Below are 22,403 nucleotides of genomic sequence, written 5' to 3'. Positions count from 1 at the left end.
ATAGATCAACCTTTTCTAGACGGTGAAGTAGGCTTAAACTTTTTAGGATACAAGGTTTTATTATAAAAGTGTAAGTCACAAAATAAGTGTGATAATATTTGCCTAACAATGGCAAGTGTAAAAAATAGGCTTCAAAACAAACACAAGAAATCCTAGCTATGGGAACAATGCCATAATTTTTTGCAAGCACATGGTTGCGGTGTGTATACTTTCTTTCCTTTCTTCTTACTTTTCTTGTGTAGCAAGTGCTCGAATAGCGAATCGTCTCCCATTTGTTCAAATATGCCTTGTCTTGACCTCCTGTCATTCTCCCATGCACTTCTACATAGGTTTGGCGTGCAACGTGACTCCCAGATCCTTGTTCAACTCATGCTTCTCTTGGCCTTTGAGCATAAAGGCTTTCTCATCATTCATGATAGGTTTGAGTAGTGAAGCATCTCCCACCTTATTCTGCTCACCCTTCTCTTGGCCTCCTCGTTTAGTGCTATGCTCACCCTTCTGTTTTTTAAGAGGTTTGGGCAATGAAGTGTCTCGGTGCTTGGTCATCTCACCCTTCTCTTTGCCCCCTCCTTTATTGCTGTGCACTTTATCCACAAGTTTTGCTCCTCGCCTTTTTGCCGCCGCCTTCTCTCGCTCAACTTTCCTAGCTCCTACTGCTTGTCCCTTTTTCAATGCAAGATTCCCTTCTCTTTTTGATATGTCTTTGATCACTTCTATTGCAAGGTCCTCGTCTAGCTCACCTCTTTTTGTTACTTCTTTCATACGTATCTGAACTTTAGATGGGCTCCAAATACAACATTTGCCACAGACTCATTAGCATCATCTTCCTTTGCATTACCCTGTGGCTTGGCTACATCTTGCAAATTCCCCTTCTCTACACCATGGCCTTTTCTCCCATAGCTCCCACTAGATGTACTCCGATCAACCTCCTCCCCACTCTCTCATCTACACATGTGCTCTCCTCTAGTTCCTTTCCTTCCAATGATGGCTCTCATTTGTTATCATCATTATTATTAGAATGTCCTATTGGTATCCTCTTGGCTATCATGGCCATTGCTACTATCAACTTCAATGTTTGATTGGTGGAGGAATAGGAAGGTCTTTAGTATCTGTAGTGGCCCCCTCAGCCGAGAAGGATTGAATCCCCACATCATCCTTGACCATTCCACCACCCACATCATCCTTGACCAACTTTAAAGTTTCCTTGTCTTGCCTATCTACATATAGAGTCTCTTGATGCCTTGTTCTTTGAGCACTCTTCTCTTTTTTATTGTATGTTTTGTAAATGAGCAAGGATGATGACCTGCACAATGACACATGTCAACATAAAACACATTAGAGAATTAGTTCTTGGAAACACAAGGGGACCTTGGTAAGTAGCACATACATCAAGAAGATGCTAATTATCACTAGAAGAGGAATAGTGCTAATTAATATATACTGCAACTTACCATTGAAAGAGATATTATCATATTCTTCTACTAGGTATACATAGAGGTATGCTGGAAGCTAGCTTATAAAGCAAGGTGGGCACTAGGTAGCACATACTTTATCTTAAACATAGTGGTAAATAGCACAACTACAATAAGCAAAGTGCTAAGTAGCACCTGCTAACATTAGGTAAAGTGCTAAGTAGCACCTGCTAACATTAGGTAAAGTGGTACTTAACACTTGCTACATGAGCCAAAATGCTAAAATATATGAGCTAGTGATTTTAGAAAATGTTATTTAGCAATTACTGACTTAAACTAAGGCAGGAAAGTACTAATTAACATTGCCCAATGTCATCTGCTTTTATTTAGCATTTTGGCTCTCATGTAGCAAGGTGCTATTTAGCAGTTGTGCTGACATTAGGTAAAGTGGTACTACTTAGCACTTGCTACATGAGCCAAAATGCTAAATAGCAGAGTATGATTTATTCATTAAAAAAATCACAGATAAGGGGTTTTTAAGTAGGCCTTGAATGCACGTTATATAGAGGGTTTACATATAGTGAACCCCCGAGGTGGTATGTCAACAAGTGCACTTTGTATTATGTCTACACGTGCTAATTAGCACTCTTCAGGATGTCTACAGGTGCTAATTAGCACTCTATGGTATGTCTACATGTGTTATTTAGCACTTTGTAGTATATCTATAAATGCACAAATGTAGACATACTACATACTGCTAATTTACAACTGTTGACATACTACATATACTGCTAATTTACAACTGTTGACATACTACATAGTGCTAATTAGCACCTGTAGACATCCTGAAGAGTGCTAATTAGCACTTGTAGACATAATGCAGGGTGCTAATTAACACCTGTATAGCCACATTATAGAGTGTTGACTAGCACCTTTGCAGACATTATCAACAAGGCTTATTTAGCACCTATTGACATGAAAACTATCTTAAACATACATTTAAAATGAACTTACCTCCATCAAACCCCTAGAAGCCTACACAAGACATGGCACTTGATGGTGTTTGCATACTATAATTTGTAGCTCTGCATTTGTTGCCTAGCTGGCATGCAATTGCAAAACAGAGGGAGTGATAGGAATGTTTGAAAGGCAAAACCATAAGCATATGTATCTCCTGGGTTAAGAACAGGTAAACCGCACGTAACATATTTTCCCTTCACTTCCACCTTCTCGATAACAGGGAGAGGTGTATATCATGTGTGAGGGAAGATTAAACCATTTTACGTAGCGTGTGTGCTTTCCCAATGCATCTCTGACACCAGTTCATATTCACCTTCCAACTCCTTAACAAACCCATCTTGGATCTGCATGTCAACCTACAAGAGTAAACACATGCACGTAAGCCACTTATGGAAATAACAAATTATAGCATGTGGCCACATCACAATAGAAAATCAAAGAGTTAAACCCATCAACTCCAAACCCAAGAGATTTGTAGGCTTGTCTCATCATCAATCCTTAGAGTGGGAAACTTTATGGTTAACTTATGGTGGCTAGCTATTTGCACACATAAAGAAAGTCTAGCTAGCGAGCTAGCTGAAGGAAAAGTAGCCAATGCATCGTCTACAACGTGTATCATCTCTTTCAGTTCTTTAATGGTTGAGTACACTTTGTCATTGATCTTCTGTGCCAACAACTGCAAGGTCTTATCCACATTAGCAAGCAATTTGTTTGCCTTTGCCATATAGCCTAATGAGCTGAAAGAGGGATTACCAAATACAAACTCCGCACCCTACCCAAATTGGATGCTCAGGTTGCTGCATATTTACTACTTCACAGAGATTCTGAGTGGGAGGTCTATTTGTTCACCACCACCTTCTTTTCCTCCTTTTTCAAGGACTCACCAAGGTAATATGGCTGATTTAGAAGCTACCATCTTGTGTACTGGCTATAATCAAAATAGCTCCCCTTCTACATTTTGTCAATATACTCTTCTACAAATTTAGCCCATGTAAAATTCATTGATTTTCCCTTCCTAACAACCTCTGGACTAAACTCAAGAACATAGTGCCTGGAAAATGTGAGACTGAACTCTTGGTTTCTTGGCTTCTTTTGGTATACCTTCCAGTGGAAGAAAGCAAGATTTGAATACTTCTCTAGGTGGATACCAGTGCACTTAACAGCGGTACTCCAAGGGATCTCTGGGATGGCTGAACAAAGACAACCACTCCTCCTCTACCACATCAGAGTCCTTAAGAACCTTTGGGTATTTGCCCTTCAATAGCAAGCCCCCTCTATGAATTGAATTGCTTGGCTATGTAAAACACTTCTTGGTGTGGATAATTCACCTCAGGGGCCCTCCACCACATTGCACATGAAGACAAAGCAAGGTTAATAAATTTGATGTTGATTATACATTGCAAATTGTGTTTTCTATCAACAAAAACACACATGAGAGAGAGAGAGAGAGAGAGAAAGGGGTAGAGTGTTACATGTTGAAGTCTGTGAACAAGATGACCTTTTTGAGTTTCTTGAAGATGCCATTTTTAAAGCTATTTTTCCTAAGGGCCTTGCAAGTGGTGGGGTGGCTGAAGGTCTTCCTTTTTGTCTATGAGTTGGAGGATTTACACTTGATTTAGTAGCTCCCTATTGATGTAGCTTTTGAGGAGGTGGCGATGTGATGATGAGCTTCTACATGAGAGAGAAGAAGACATAGATTTCACTCTCTTGCATTGAGTCCTCCTCTGTGACCCCTCACCTCCCCCTGTGGGACAACCCCACCAACATGCGTCACCTTCTTCATCATGGCCCCACACCCCCCGCTACGTTCCATTTGCTAATGGCCCACAACAAGCTTCACTTTTGAACTCCACTTTGCATGTAGCTACCACACTAGAGGAAGGATAATCTTTACCACTTGGCCTTATTACTCATTACTAAGACACTCAAGGAATCTTCATGCATGCATGAAGTATTTTCAAAAGCATACTTATGTGAAAAGAAGGAGAATAAAGTCATTTGGAAAAACTTTCAATTTTGAAAGACATATGTAATTCTTTCATTTGGAATACTATAAAAACACTATGCTTGCATATGCTTATACAACATAAAAAGCATAGCGTGTTAACGTGCTTTCACCTTTGTGTAACATTTTTTTAAATAAATATTCTTTGTTCTCTTAGGCCTCCTAGGGAAATGAATCTACCTATAGCTTAAATGTAGGGTTCATAATCGCCCGGCTAAAGCTTGTGTGTTAAAAATGCACGTGGCTTGCAATCTGACTTTGCATATGTTGCAATCGCATGCTGCTTGCTTACTTGTTGAAGCATGTAGAAGTGTGCTAAGTGAGTGATGGATAAAGTGTAGTGTTGGGCTACCTCTACTAGTGTGAGGAGAGGAGCCAAGGGAAAAATACATGTTTTGATAAGAGCTAAAAAAAGCATAAGGGATTTTTCCTAATGCAAATTTTTTAAGGATTATTGGTTAGCAACATTTTTGGTAAGAGAGAGGATGGGAATAGGATAAATTATGGAAAGCATGGTAAATAGACTTATTAAGTGTGTGTGTGTGTGGTAAGAGAGAGGATGGGAATAGGATAAATTATGGAAAGCATGGTAAATAGACTTATTAACTGTGTGTGTTTGTGTGTAGTGTTACACAAAAAATAGAAAGACAAATCATAATTTTCTAAGTTAAGTACATAAGATATAGGATAATGCTAAGCTGATAGGCCGGTGACAAAGTTACTGGAGACTTCTTTGAGATAGTTGGCCCTCACAAGAGGAGAGATGGTATTCACTAGCTACGTGGCCCAAGATTGAGTTATTGTTTTCGATCCCCCACAGGTGAGAGCCGACTCCATGGATTTCTTCCAGTCTCTTCTCACTGAAAGGTCCCTGCCCCCACTGTGAATTTGGGGGTGCTAGCAGTGGAAGTAGCACTTCTTGTGTAAGGCAGAGTCCCACTCAGGACTTCGCCCATGAATATTCGGACAAGAGACTAATCCCTCGATTCTTCCAAAACCGAACCCGACAAAAACTTCCCTCACACAACAGACATAGGTGATTCCTCCAGAAAAATTTATTCTAACGTAGTCAAGAGCCTTAATTTACCCATTGACATTCTGACCGAACCCGCAGGTCACATGGCCGGGTCAAGGAAGGATCTTGCACTTAGATCATAGAGACCAACGCTTTTTTCCTTATCAAGAGAGGCACAACCATTGATTCTTTTCCATAGAACAAGGATTATCCATGATTTATTCAACTATCGTAACTTAACAGAATTTAGTCTTATTTTAGGGATCCATCAGTCCAGCCTAACCCCATCCAATCCCATGGGTCAGCCAACCACCCAACCACTGTATTGATAGGATCCATTTAGAAATTTGACTATGTTTTGCCCTGGGTACCAAGGAAAAGAGTTCCTAGGCCCCCTAGATCGGCGCTTCTAGAAAAATTCAAGATAGTCACACCACTTACACACCCAATATGAAATTGCCTTTTTCACAGATTCAGATGTCTTTAAAACAATCTTTTAATGAAACCATAGTATCACTGATCATAATCCTCCAAAATATCTAGCTTGAATTCTAATTTCTAATCATTCCTTCATCAGTGTACCTATGGCATCATTGGCAACCAGAACGCTCACCACCTGCTCACTTAGGGGCCTTTTCAATAGTTCCTAGCTCATAGTACCCGCCGGAAATATTTTCATGCTTCACATATTCTCTGCATACCTTCCACTTTAAACTTTGGCATCCCTGTCACAATTCCTTTAGTCTGCATAGACTTCATTCGCTGCACATTCACATGTCCAATTCTTTTATGCCAAATGTCTGTGTCTGCAACAATTCCTCAACCATTTGCAAACATCGCAGCACTCATTTCAGGCATGTCTACATTCAATGTAAACATTCTGTCCACTCTGTTACCTTTTGCAACCAACCTGCACTTGTCTCTAAAGTCTTCAACATAACAACCATCAGGGTTAAACCGAACCTGCAAACCCTGCTCAATCATCTGGCCAACTGAAACCAGATTTTTTGTTATGTTCGGAACATGAAGTACATCTGCAAGGTACTTCACTTTGCCATCCTGCATAGACAATGGCACATCTCCAACATGGGCAATTGGATGAGCAGTGTCATCCCCTATTTCCACAAAACCTGGTCTTTCCCAGTTTTTCATCTCCTTGAACCACTCCCCATGACTTGTCATGTGGTTCGAAGCACCTGAATCCACATACCATACATCATCTTTTTGTGCTGCATCAACATTTTCAGACATGGCATTCACGACATGCTGCATAACAAACAACCTTTCATTATCCTCATTATTTCTGCTTGAGGATGCATAGTTGTTTTGCTGCACTTTCCCATTTTGCATGTCAGCCTGCTTCTTATAACATTCTGCCTGCACATGTCCAGGCTTACCACAATAATAGCATTCATGTGCATCATTATACTGCCTTTGCCAATTTCCACGGCCTCTTTGACTCCCCCTGCCTCTGAATTTGCCTCTTCCACCTGCGTGTTGTTGTTGTTGTTGTTGTGTATTATGGGACTGCTATTGTTGCTGCTCTGCTGGCTATAATTCTGATTACCTGTTCGGCCACCTCCTTGACTGCGTCCATGACCTCCTCTACCTTATCCTCTTCTTGAACTTGTGTAGAAGGCCTGTTGCTCTGAACTGTTTTTGTTTTGTGAAGACTGTTGGTCTTCACCCAAGTTCTTCTCTTCTATAATCAGCATAGACACCAAATCTGTAAAGTTGGGAATGTTTTCCCGAGTCTGAATAGACGTCTTGAACGCCTTGTATTGTGACCCGAGACCATGTAGACAGACCTCCACCTTATCATCATCATCTACTGACACACCAATAGATGCAAGGGATTCCACAATACCCTTTATCTTCAACACATGCAAGGGATTCACAAACATGCATTCTTCAACTGTATCTTACGTGCCTTGGTATTTGTTTCATAGAGCTTTACCAAGGTGTCCCACGCCTCCTTGGGGGACTTGGCATCCTGAATGTGCAATCATGGTGTCCTGTATACTAATGGAGAGCCAATACATAACTTTCCTGGCTCCTTGGTTCCAGTCTTTAAACTCTTTCACATCTGCAGTCGTCGCCGGTATCTCCAGTGCCTCTTCATGCTCACCTTCTATGTAGTCCCAATAGCCCTTTCCCATCAGGAAATTCGTCAACCTGAACCTCCAAGCATGGAAGTTATTCTTATCAAGCTTCTCAGCCACAATGTGGGTTATCCCATCATTTGATATCTTGCCAAACACACAATTTTACCAGAAACAGCACTCTAGTTTGTCCTGCACAAACTACTGTATTTTCTACAGCGGTACTGTAGTACTCTCAAATGTCACAACCAATGACTTCAATGTGCATACATACACCCAATGGCAACTGTTGATCTCTTTGCAGCACCCACAGTGTCTGCACAGTCAATCTGTCTTCCTGCAGTTCTTGAAACAGAGTTCTGCAGAGAATCGATGACTTACCCGCAGTGCTCGAAATCGCCTGCTTTCTGAAAAACGGAGGTCCAGACGCACCCGAAACGCGTTTTCGGCCCAGGAAATTTTGTTCGATAGGACACTATTTATGCCATATATCTTTTCTCCCGCGAAGAAAGCTCCTCAATCAGAGATCGTTTTGCCGGTGCCTCCCGTAGAGCTCTCGACAAGGGTGTAGTCACCAACACAAATAGGGAAGAGTAGTTGAAGCTCTTACCCTCGTACCGCTTCCTGTGGTTCTCTTGCTTACAACTCAGCCCTTAGCACGAACCAGGCTCTGATACCATGAAAAGATGCAGGGGGAAGAGAGCTTGAGCTCTTGGAAGCACACACACACACACTCACAAAACCCTAATAGAGAACACACAAGGTGAGAGGCTGAAAATCTTCTTCTTCTTCACTCAACACTCAACACTCAACACACCATATACGAGATAAGAGTACTCAACCAAATACATACACAGGTTCTCTATAGTGTAAACCCAACTAAATGAGCTGGCGCTATAACTATGCCAGTCTCTAGAATGGCTCACACAGCTTGTCATCCCACTGGCTGCATATCACCCAAGATCTCACCAACCATGGCAGTGGTGTAAGTGTGGGGCCTATCCCCTAAGCAGGTCATCAGTGTCCACCGCCTCACTAGACGAGCTCGATATCTCAACAACCGCCCAACCACTATAGTGATGGGATCCATTTAGGAATTTGGTTAGGTTATGTCTCGGGTACCATGGAAAAGAGTTCCCAGGCCCTCTAGCCGGATCTTCATGCAAACTTCAAGCTAGTCACACCACTTATACACCCAATATGAAATCACCTTTTTCACAGATTCAGTTTAAAACAATCTCTTAATGAAACTATAGTGTCAGTGATCATAATCCTCCAAAATATCCGGTTAAATTCTAATTTCCAATCATTCCTTCATTGGTGTACCTATGGCATCATTGGCAACCAGAACGCTCACAACCTGTCCACTCAGGGGCCTTTTCAATAGTTCCTAGCTCATAGTACCCAGAAATACACACTTATAAAAATTGAGATGGACTCTCCATTGAAGATCAGAAAGATCAACCAACAGATCTATATAAAAAGGCTATGGACTCATCCGTTAAGGACCACCAAGGTCAATCAACCAGATCCATATGTGAATTCAAAAAACAACTCTTACTCCTTGCTCCAATATCTTCCTCGACGCACGCGTGGGTATCTTTGGTAACCTAGAGCCCGAGAACCGTATGGTCAGCACCCTCTAGGATCCTTTGCAGGTCAACTAGCACTTCACTCTCATAGGCGGCTTCCTTGGTCCCTCATCCACCGTACCGGAAGCTCACCATTTAAAACAAACCGAGGCTGGTCAAGACCTCGGTCGACCTTGCTACGCGAGACGTCCTCCATTGACTCTTCGTCAGCTGTTGCAACTTTATTACTTAGGTCTCCACTACCTCATTCACAAGACGGTCAAAATGCTCCCCCTGCATTCTTGACATAAAATAGTCATTTAAAAAGAGGTCATAAATACAGTTTCTATAATGAACTCTTGTCTTTCCACATTGTTTCACATCAATCCACATTACTTAATCCAAGTCCAATCATTTGTATTCCCATCGTGACTCATCCATTCTCATCCAATCACATCATTTTTCATTCTCATCCAATCACATCATTTTCCACATTCTCATCCAATCACATCATTCTCATCCAATCACATCATTCTCAGCCATTCTCATCCATTCTCATCCAATCATATCCATTCTCATCCATTCTCATCCAATCACATCATTCTCATCCATTCTCATCCAATCACATCATTTTCCATCTCATCATATCTTTTCACATTTATGCTCATCACATCTCATCCACTCGCATCTACCCATATTGTAAGGTTCCCCCCTTCCACAAATAGGGGAAACGCTTAAGATAGTCCACTAAGTCTTATCTTGGAGAAAATTTCCTGCTCATCGACACCTTGACCATGCAGAGATTCAAGGATACAATTTATAGGTAAGACCTAGTTCTATCCCGCAGGGGGGGCGTGGTCTTCTACAAATCAAATCACCCATAGGGTAATTGATCATAATTTGGGCAACTACTAGTCTTGATTCCTAGAGACAACGCTTTTTTCCTCATCTATGCAAGGCACGCCACTGGCCTAGTCTTCTAAAATAGAATTGCCCAAGAACCTAATTATCTAGCGTAGGGCTTTCACTTAATCTGTTGGAAAGCTACCCGACTAATCGGGTCCACCCGTCCGTAGGATGGTGCCGTTGGGGCATTCCATCCTCCCACTTTCTACCCTACTCACGCGTCAATTTGTTTTCTAATTAATCCTACCACACTGTTTGACATAAATAAACATGTTCCTTAATTAAGGTCCTTTTTATAAAGTTTGTTAAAACAACCTTTTTCCACAATACAATAATGCCAAAGACAAGATTTATAAAAACAAAGTTTAAACACGGATCAATTTCATACAAGCCAAACCGGCTCTCTTATTCTTTTCCTTTATACCGCCGATGATCTAGAATTTGGCCTTCCAGCCTCTACATGCTGGGCAAAACCCCACGGGACTATACACCTCATCGTCGGTCGTCTCGCTGGCGAGGACTCAAGCCGGCCTGTCGCCCCGGCCTGTCGCCCCGGCCTGTCGCCCTCTCAGGCTCCATCGCTCGATCCTCCCACCCCTTAGAGGGATGTCTGCACACTAGGGTGGGCTAATTCACCGCACTAGCCTGGGCCCTCAGAACTAGGCAGCATCACAATCACTCGCCTCAATCAGCGATCCTCATTCTCCCAATGGTATGAGGGATACCATGGGCCAACTCCGGGCCTTACTAACGTCTCCGCCGTCTAACTACACAAGCACAAGAATAGGGCAGCGTCAAGGCAGGGAGAAGTTGTACCTGTACCTTAATTTAACCAAGATAACAATCCATTTACTCACTAAACCATAGGACTAGAATCCATGTTACCTTCTTAAGAAAACAATCCTTTTCACAAAGATTTTAGCATTTCAACTTGAGATTGCGATAAGACATTCTTTATTAAGGCATATGCTGTTGTTTAAAAGAATACAAACTTTAAATAGTAAATTAATCAAATAGACCACTATTAACAATTAATAGAGAAGCCGGGGCCATACCTCAACCCCTAAGAATGATATGTAATTGAAAAACAAAATATGTATATACCTCATAGAGAAATTTGTCGTTTATCGTTGCCTTTGCTCGTTAACAAGAGCTTTAGAACTTGACATATGAGAATAGAGTCTTTTAATACCTTGTCTTTTGATTGAAATCATCCAATAATCTCCAAGCTTTATCTCCTCTTACTCATACTGTGACTCTTCTCTCTAAGGTCTATGGCAAAATAGCCTTCTTCTCTTACAGGGCTACGGCATACTATTCTTTCTCTAAAAGAAAAGCTATGGAGTTTTGGTCTCTTCTTCCGAAAGACCATAGCAATCTAAGCTTCTTTTCTAAGATATTAGAAATTTAAGAATAAAGGGATATATACATCTCAAACTCTAGGATTACCTTGAGGCTACTTGCTGCCTTGTCACAGTTTTCTCTGTGTAGAGACCCTGACAGAAACAGCAAATTGTTTCGACCATAACTCTCTGATAAAAACTCAGAATATGGTTGTATAACCAGTCAAAAGAATGGGAAGGCATCTGGTCTACAAGCCAACGCGGGCAGAATAGGAAAAACGTCTGTATATAGCCACAAACGTACCATCTTTAGAAACGCATTGTTTTTCCACATTTTTAGTATGCATGGACTCTAAATGTGTAAAAGTACTCTAAATATGACCTCTTATCACCTAAATTCGAAATTCTATTTTTGGGGATACTTATCTCTTAATAGAACTATTCTTATGTTCTTATTTCTTTTAGGATTTTTGGAGCTAATATTTTTATTCTAACACTTCCCTAATGTTTCTAGCCTTATTGTCTCACTCTTCTCTAAGTGCACTCTCTTTCCTTCTTGAAATCTATATTAAAAGAGACACATACATACGTGGCTTGGGAGGGACCTTACACATATCCACATCTCATCACATCACATTCACATCTCGTCCATTCATATCTACCCCGATCCACATCACATCCATTTCACCTCACATCCCATTCATTGACATCTATCCCGATTCACATCCCATCACATCTCATCCATTCACATCACATCTCATTCATTCACATCTATCCCGATTCACATCACATCACATCTCACCCATTTATACTTATTCGACTCACATCACATCACATCCATTCACATTCATCACATTTATTGTATCCCCATTCCATCACATATATTCTATCCACATTACATCACATCCACATCATATCTCATTCATACACATCCCATCTCATTCATCCACATCCATCCAATCATTCACTTGTACGACTATCCACATCTATCCATACATTCACATCTATCACTTCACATCCACATATATTCACATCACATCTCATCTCTTTACATCACATCACATTCACATCCACATCTCTTTACATTACATCACATCTCATCCATGTCCACAGCACATTCACATCCACATCTCTTTTTATCTCATCACATCTCATTCACATCCGCATCACTTTCACATCACATCCCTTTATATTACATCATGTCCTTTCACATCCACATTCACATTCATTTACATCACATTCTTTCACATACACATCCACATCCATTTACATCACATTCTTTCACATACACGTCCACATCCATTTACTTCCCATCTCACCCTTTCACATATCCTCTCATCTCATCATTCACATCCACATACATTTACTTCACATCTCATCCACATTCGTTTTCATCACACCACATCCTATCACATCCCATTCACATCTTATCACATCCATTCTTATCTCACCACATTTCATTTACATCTTATCACATCTATTCACATCCTATCACATCCCATTCACATCTTATCACATCTATTCACATCCTATCACATCCCATTTACATCTTATCACATCCATTCACATCCTATCGCATCTCATTTACATCTTATCACATCTCATTCACATCTTATCACATCCCATTTACATCTTATCGCATCCAATTCACATTCTATCGCATTCCATTCACATCGCATCCCATTCACATCTTATCACATCTATTCACATCTTATCGCATCCCATTTACATTTTATCACATCTATTCACATCCTATCGCATCCCATTTACATCTTATCACATCCTATCGCATCCCATTCACATCTTATTTCCATTTAGTAGCTTTTTCTACTTCGATACCGATAACGGGACTTTTTTTAAATTTTTGCCAATTGCTTGGCATAGATAAAGGTTCTTTTTCTCGACGACTATTTCCATATTCTTTCTCGATTTCTCAAATGAATTATATTCAATATTCCTCTTTTGAATAAAAGAATTCATGGGATTTACAAAAATCAATTCTACCCATATTTTCACTTTTGATAAATATTCATAAATTGAATTATACTAAAAATTTTTTCCATTTAATTTCTTGGATCTCAAATATCATGGAAATTTCTCTTTTTACATTTAATTGCTTGTATTCTAAATGTCATGGGAATTCCTCTTTTATCATCAAATAAATTTATCTAAAATTTCTCTTTTCTTTGATAAAAATATCCATTAATTCAATATGCCAAGAATTTCACTTTTACTATTTAAATGATTGAACTCCAAATGTCATGGGAGTTCCTCTTTTATCATTTAAATATTTTTCACGCATAAAATAAATTTATCTAAATTCCTCTTTGAATTTAAATAAGATATCCATTAATTTCAATAGGCTAAGAATTCCACTCTTCCTATTTAAATGATTGAATTCCAAATGTCATGGGAATTCCTCTTTTATCATTTAAATAAAATTACCATAATTTTCTCTTTTTTTAATTACTTAATTATATATAAAACTTAAAAATTAGTTTTCCATTGAATTTGATGAAAATCATTCTTTTAGCCAGGATATTCAATCCTAGAATATGGTAGGAAGTCCTCTTTTCATGTTATGCATAAGAATGAATTATGTATCAATTTCTTAAAAAATTTACCATATCTCCGTTTACTATTACTGATAATTTTTAATATTTTTGAAAATAAATAAGACTTAGTAATATAATTATAATAGTATAACTATCTTTTAACCTTAAATCCAATTTATGGATTTAACTCATAAGATTACCATAATTTACTAGCATATAAGTATAAAAAATCATTTTCTTAACCTCTAGCTTCACAAGCCTAGAGAGTTTGATTTGTGAATTGAGAATTTCTCCATGAGAAGCATCAATTGAATAGAGAATTGGTCATAGGAATGACCATTCTTTGGGGGGGAGAGAGATAAACATAAAAAGCATCCTAATTAAGCATAAATGTAAACTTTTCTTAATTATTCATTACAACTCTTAAGAAAAGATTGATTTGCATTATAAACACTTAATTTAGAAACTTCTCAAGCTTGAGAGGGGTTGAGAAGGGAAAACATTGAGAATAGTAGAGAAAAACAATAAAATTACACTTTATTTCTTGTTTTCGCTTGCTTCTCTATCTTAGAAGAAGCCCCCAACCAATCAATTGGTTAGTGTGTTGAAATGAAAGCTCCAAGGATGGTTGAAGAGAGAGAGAGGCTCCACTCTCTCCAAAAGTAGAGGATTTTTAAGGGATAATAAAATATCATTATTTTAATGCAATACTGGCATGGTATAATTCACAGATTTTTTAAACAAAAGAATAAGGATCTATTTATAGGTGAGGGAGGTTCTAGAATTTTCCAAGTTTCGTTTGACTGAATTTGGAGATTTGGACCTAGTTTGGCTCCCTTTTGATTTGGTTTGATCATCCCAGGAGAGAGGAGAGATAAAAATATCATAATTTTTTTGAGTTAAAAACTCCACCACATGTGTGAAATAGGCACCTCTTTGAAGTCTCCCCCCCTCCTCACCAAGGTGTCAAAATATATCATTATACCAAAATATCTCATTTTTTAGTAATATTTCATAGTTTTTAACTAATAAACCTTGTACTCAGTCAACTCTTCATCTTATGTGGACATTTACTCATTTTTGGATATTTTCTTTTATTCATTATAATTATCTCCTCCTCACACTTGGATTGATCTTATTGGCATATAGGAACCTTAATTGAACCATAATCCAAAAATTTCTGAAAATCTAAACCCTTAGGCTAAGGTCCTTTATACACATTTTCAATTAATTCCAATTGCACATTGGAAAGTTCTTTTTGAATTTCTATTTCAGGGGAAACCATTTTAGACACTAGGAGGATTTTTATATCCAAAAATATCTCAATTTTGGATTATCTCTCTCTAGATATTTTCTCTCTCCAAGCCAAAACAGGGTAAAACGGGATATTTCTTCTATTTCAGAGAGGGGAATAATTACAAGATTAGAAGGGAAGGTTCTTACACCTGTACACCTCAAAAGCTGGAGGGAGGAATCTTACACTTTCTCTCTCTCTCTCTCTCTCTCTCTCTATCTCTCTCTCTCTCGATCCATCATGGTGGTTTAGTGTAACCATCCCCCCATCCTTGTGAGGAAACCCAGGTGTGCACAACTTTTACATCTCATATGCTCCGTGCTTCGAATCTACCTCCTTATAATGTTGATGATGCTCGGGGGGGGGGGGGGGGTGATCCTCCTTAATGATGCTGATAAAGGGGTCATGAACACCGGATGAGGCAATTGCTGAGGCTAGCTTTTCAAAATGAGGTGATGATGCATTGGAAGAAGATCTCAATTTCACAAGAAGAATTATTACATTACTGTATGGAATATTTAGTAGTTTAATTCTTCCTCTTTCTATAAAGTGGCATCCCTAGGCGAGAAAAACTTACACTTGACTGTATACACTTCTAAAATCATGTTTTTGAGAGGCTTTTCTCTCACATTTAAAAATGCTTCTGGTCCAATTCTACTTATCCTTAGGTAGGAAAAGAAACTTATTCATCATCCAATATATGACTAGTATCCAAGACATACTTCTTTAGTAGATTAACATGAAAAATATTGTGGATTTTAGCTTAATTTAAGTATGGAAAGGTCCGTTTTCAATCCTCCAAGGTGAAAATTTCCATATTGTGTCTACTCTCCCTTTTTCAAGTCTAAAACCAATCCTAGTTAGGTTTGGAAATCTAGGCTTGGTAATATTCAAATCCTAGAGATCATGCCATGTGTGAGCCTTGGGTGGCCACAAATCTTAAATATACATGTCACTTTATGTCCACATGAGCTTCGAGAGGATCCACATAAGCACCGTGCCACCTCACCTTACCACTTTATGTCCAATAGTAGCCACCTTGTATGTAGGCCCATAGATCCAAGTGCAACGTGTGCTCCCAATTGGAGGAAGTAAAAGTTCGTAATCTTGATCTCTGATTCTCAGTGTAATTACATATGGTCCACAATATCTCATGTGGGTGGGTGTAAAAATGTAATTGCAGTAGTTTCAGATAATGCATCAAATTACAAATTAGCAAGACAAAATGTAATGACAAAGCATCCAAAGATAACATGGTTTTCACGTGCAGCTCACACGCTTAATTTTCTCCTTCTTAAGGATATTGGGAAGTGTTTAATAACAATGGGGTAGAGTACACAAACATCAAGGACAAAGAAAATGAATAGTGGACATATAGTGTTAATGATTATGTAGATTAAGCTAGTGGTGTATAATAGAATTGAATTCCATAAACTTTTAAACATTCATATAAATTTGAAAGAGGCCAAGCACAAAAATATCTATAGCATGAATATGAATGTCTACAGATTCCCACAATCGAAGTCCACTTTGACTTCTATTACAATTTCAGTGGCTTTTACCACTAACCTCCCATGGAGCTTCATTGACAATTTCAAGGATGGAACCATGATTAGGGAAGGGGTATGTTAACCACATTGGCTAACATTACTCCATGCACAACAGCTTCTTAAGCCATGTATTTTGTCCTATGCAAAATGATTATGGGAAATCTCCAAGCTTATAACTAAGGTGCACTTTTTAGTGAGAGAATGTATTTTTTAAATAAGGTGTGCATTTAATAGGAGAGACTTAGGAGGCTGAGAAAATAAGATTAGAAAATTAAATTTTTTAAGTTTACTAGTTAAGTTGGCATGTGCACAAACTTAGGGCTTTAAAAGCTACTCAAGTTCTAGTAAAAGTCAAAATGGGACTTCATATATATACTGGGTGGTTCGATGGGTGATACCCAATCAGTGTGTTTAATTTCATTAATGAATCTTGAATCATTGTGTTTATCAATTTCCTTCTTTATAATTGCTGTGTATTTTGATTTTTTTTATAAGTGATCCTTCCACTATAGGTACAGTGGTTACATCACTGATGGGGACGTTCCTTTCATATGTGTATGACCATGTAAAGCAATCCTCTAATTATTTGATTTATTTAATCAGGTCTTCTTCTTCCTTAGTAATTAGGTCCATAGAAATATACACAATCTTTGGCTTTTGGTCAAGCTCCACTATATCTACTTCCTTAACTTCTGTTGGTCCATCATAAGATGCTTGTCCTTCCTTGGACATTTGTGCTCTAAGGTGTGCCACCATTCTCTCATCAACATTATAAGTCTTGAAATGCTCAAGTACTTGCCTTAGATCTTCACCTTATTCTTCTATCATGTTGGTAGCTAAAGCTCTCTTGGAAGCCCTCTCAATTTTTGATATTGCTCTATTAGCCTTTCTTTTGTGCTGACCAAGACAGTTTGGGTTTTGAGAATTTTTCATCTTCAAGCTTTTTTTAAAACCTTTTCCCACAACCTGGTTCAATTCTCCCCCCCAATTGGTGGACAAATTTTCATGAACATTTGTGGCCTCAATAAATCTAAGCCATTGTGCCATCTACATGTGTACAAATGAGTTTATTGTTCTTGCTAGCTCGGTAGCATTTCTTTCAAATCCATCTATGGAATTGTTTGTTTGACTCTTTTATAATTCACTCTTTATAGCTACTTCCTATGCTTTATTCTTACTCAGATTTGAATCCTGCAAGTTGATCATTCATCATCTATACTAACATAGTTTGGGGTTGATCCTTGTTGAGAAATGTGGTGTCATTGAGCACAAGAGTTGGTAGGGAGTGAGTATGAGTAGTCCAAATGAAGTACAAGCCCACTGTCAAGCATAGATCATTGGATTAAGGATTTTCCCAACAAGATTGTGGTGACAAGCCCACAAACAAGACCCATCATCACACCCCTAAACATGATTGGGGTACGTAATCAAACTCAAAGGCATCCTAGAAAATCTAGATCACACACTGTTGAATGCTATCACCCAACTATGATCCATGGCCTAGGTAACGGAATCCAAGAAGAAGAAAAAAAACTAGAGAAAAAAGTCAATTAAGAATGAGAAAATAAAGGAAACCAAAAAGACAAATCTTGGGACACCTCAAGAGCCAGTCTTCATTAGACCTAGATAAGGACTCGGACTCCCTCGACACAAGGGCTGACTCTAGCGAAATACCCTCCAAAACCAAGAGCACTAGGAGGGAGATCCCACGAGAATAGATTTTCCAATCTCACCGATACGCCTACTTATGGAAATGAGGTCATGAACACACCACTAAATATACCCAAACTGTTAGACTTTATGGCCTCATAAACCAGTACAACTATAACCACCTGATTGAGTGGAGATCCAAATTTGTTTGAAGTGATGAGAGCTCTCCTTAATGGGGAACTCAATGTCAGATTACCATCATTTGCTGACATGCATAAGGCACGTCGCCAATATACAATGGAGACACCTTGTGTTGTACCCAAATCAATAGTCCCAGTGGAAGAAGAAAATGCCATTTGAAGGTGATGAGTCTAACACACTACTGCCAATCATGGCCAAGGGTATCACAGTAATGGGAGTCGTAGTAGATGGTGGTGCGGGAGAGAGCATAATCACCAAGAAATGTTGGGAGAAGATGGCCAAGCCACGTCTAAAAGTCTCAGACATCATTGTCAAGATGGCTAACAGGGCTAACCTATTGGGATGCTACGAGAATTAAAAATCAAGGTTTTCAAATATATCAAGTTAAACATACCTTCATTGTTATGGACTCTTCCAAACAACAAGAATCATATAAAATGATCTTAGGATGCACGTTCATGAGAGAAGAAAAGATGGAACATGACTAGTCTAAAAACCATGTCTACCTCCAATTTGATGATTCCATCATTAAGGTTGATCTTGTGACTAGCCGCATACATCCTATGGGTAGTGGAGGACTTTTTGAAAACCGTTCAAACACCATCACTTATTCAGTCCCATTGCAATACTGCTATACTTGCAGAGAGAAGAGATATGTAGGGAAGAAGCCACCCTATAAAGATGCTAAAATATAAGCTATTGAGCCTGAACATGATCTAAACTAGATACATATGATGGCTACAATCGATAACTGGGGAGCTAGAGGATCTACATGGGTTACACTTAGTGGTGAGGAGCTCCCTAAGGTCATGGCCCTCCGAGAACGATTCGTATTCTACCTTATGATACCGAGGAGATTGGTTATAGTGAACTTGAGTTCACGTGTGATGACTCAAGCTCAAGCACCAATAGTGGTGAGCGGTCTGAAACGGAGATTGAAAGTGACGCCAGCTCCTCAGTCAAACCAAAAGAAAAACAGAGCCCATAACATCCAAAGAAACTACAGGGAGTAGCTTCGAATCTAATACAGATTCCCAATTTGAAGAAAGGGATGAAGTTCATCAAGATGGCAAGGAGAATCTTTGAAGAGGGCGGAGATGTAAACACTATTCAATGAATCATCGTAAAAGGCTACAAGAAAGAACAACTACTGCCCAATGGCTCCAGTACATGGGTGCATTTGACTTATATCGAAAGTTTATAGACGATTGGAGGAGGAGTTACAAAACGTCAACTATTGTAGACCACCCCCAATTGATACAGATAAGATGGAAGTATCTCATGAACCAAAATAGAGTCACTCACCTAGAAGGAAACAAAATCGTGAACTAGCATAGAAGGAATGAGAGGCTAAGGCTGTAGCTAAAGCAGCTGATGAAGGAAAGGAAAATGAGCATGATTTGCACCTAGTACCTGAGCATTGCAAATCATACACCATACGGGAATGCAAGTTAGTGTTTAATAATCTCAAACGTAACCCCATAAGTCAGAGTGGAGGAGTCTATGATGGGCTTTCAGAGGTCAAGGAAGTAGATTTGGCCGAACCATGAGAAATAAGGACTTAAATAAGGCCAAGGAGGCTAAACTTGTAGCTCTCCTCAAGGGGCACGGAGTCGCTTCTCTGTTCATGCCTGAACATCTGTGTGTGTGTGTGTGTGTCTCTCTCTCTCTCACTCTCTCCATTAGAAGAGACAGACTTTTAAAACTTCAAGTCAAGCAAGATGTCCCAATCAGTGTGTGTGCGTTTAAGCTTCGCAATGGTAGTAAAACCTCGGGCGTTTAAATTTCTTCGAGTGGTAGTAAGATCATTTATTTTATCTCTAAAACATAAGGATCATTGCTTTTATCTCTAAAAGATAAGGTCACTGGCTGTGTGGCACTGCTCACCAAAAACTAGCAGTTAGTGTAGTTTTTCAAAGCCAATATGCAACTTCAAGGGTAGAGTTGTAGGTAGTTCTAAAGGACGAAAAATTTATTAGTACTTTGAATTTAATGATATGTAAAAATTATATTCTTTAATTTTTGTACAAAAATGGATAAAACCTCGTTATTATTCGTAGTGGTTTCTCTCATGTACAGAAGTATATCACTGCAATATTTTTACTCATATAGTTTATTGCATATTTGGATTTCTAGTTTAAAAAGATAATTAAAAAAGTGTTTTGTCTTTATGAAAACTGAACAGAATTCTGTGATGTTTTCCATTGCTTCAGAAAGTAGTTTTTCGCTTTACTAGCCTATAAAAGCATGTAGCTGCTTCAAAAAGTAGTTTTTCATGTGATGAGGACTCGCTTCTACTAGCTACTGTAGGCTTATAATATCAATACAATCAACCTTGAGTCGTACAATCTACTCTCTCTCTCTCTCTCTCTCTCTCTCTCTCTCTCTCTCTCTCTCTCTCTCTCTCTCTCTGTGCACACACATTAACATGATGGAGATATTCGACCCTCCATAACCTACTTCCTATATACTATGCTACCAAACCTTGATTTCATATAGCATCAAGGTGAGTGGGCAAACTAGGATTGACTTTGGTGAAGGAGCTCGCATATTTGGAAGCCCGAGAAAGCAGTCTTAGTTGGGCACATAAGAACCCATCGAGGGGGGCCAGGGAGGCACCAAAATTGGGGGCCAGGAGGGTTACATCAAAATTCAGGTCTTCGTGTTGGCGATTTGTGCCTAATTAGGACATATCAAAAGTGGGGTTCCAAGAATTATAGGCGTCAGCAACAAGCAAGTTGCATGTTGGGCATCCTCGAATTTATGTTGGGGTAGAGGATTAAAAGGGCCTTTGTCAATTACAATAGGTACATAGGAGCTTATGCAATCTAGAGCACTAAATTGTTGCACATCGATCAAGCTGCCGAAGGGCATGCACAGCTCTAAATATAGGGTTTGTGGTGATCTTTTGCAAAGAAATTGATAAGTTGCATTGCATCATCTTCACAAAAGTCAAAATTTGAGATTATCTTTTAGTTAGTTGAGATTATTTTTGAGTCAGTTGAGATAATCGCATATGCAGGGAGGAGATGCGATTATTTTTGAGTCAGTTGAGATAATCGCATATGCAGGGAGGAGATGCGCTGGCCACCCACAATAGTAGTAGAGGCAAAATATTCACCCGAAGAGGAGAGGAATAGCCTCGTCTCCTTTTTTTTTCCCACAACATTCAGGATAAAGAGCAAGGAAACCATGAATCTAATACCATGAAAGTAGATGGGGGATTGAGGAGATTAAACATTACTAATCAAGTTGGTCCCAAATACATACACATAGAGATATATGTAGAGCATTAGGCGAATAGGATATGTATTGTAGTGGTCTGACTACAAGTTGGTCTCATAAGTCATGATATGGTGGTGCATATCTACCTTTCCTAATCTCAAGGGTGGCTCTGAGTAGCGAGTCTATGGTTGGGAGATGTCTTCCTCTTGCTTTCCTTTTGTGTGCTCTATGTATGCGCATGTGTGTATACTAGATATAAGATAACATTGCAAGAATGCCACAATTAGTATCAAAGATCCACTTGCAACAAAATTGAAGATATGCATTTCTCACAATAAAGAGTAGGTATATCTTGTTGATTCACATGAACCTCCTATTTTTGTGAAGGAGAAAAAAGAGGGGTGTTCCCTGTGTTCCTTTGTTGAGGAGAAGAAGAGAGAAGCTGCAGGCTGCAACCCCCTAGTAGATTGCTCACAACACTGGAGAAAAGCACCCACTTTTTTTAGCAATGCTTTTTTTTTTTGCCTTTGTACGAGAAACCACTATGGAGAGTC

The sequence above is a fragment of the Cibotium barometz genome, chromosome 41, assembly GCF_041138505.1.
Source record: "Cibotium barometz isolate CiBa-2024 chromosome 41, ASM4113850v1, whole genome shotgun sequence".
NCBI classification, from domain to species: domain Eukaryota; kingdom Viridiplantae; phylum Streptophyta; class Polypodiopsida; order Cyatheales; family Cibotiaceae; genus Cibotium; species Cibotium barometz.
This window is presented reverse-complemented; position numbering follows the sequence as displayed.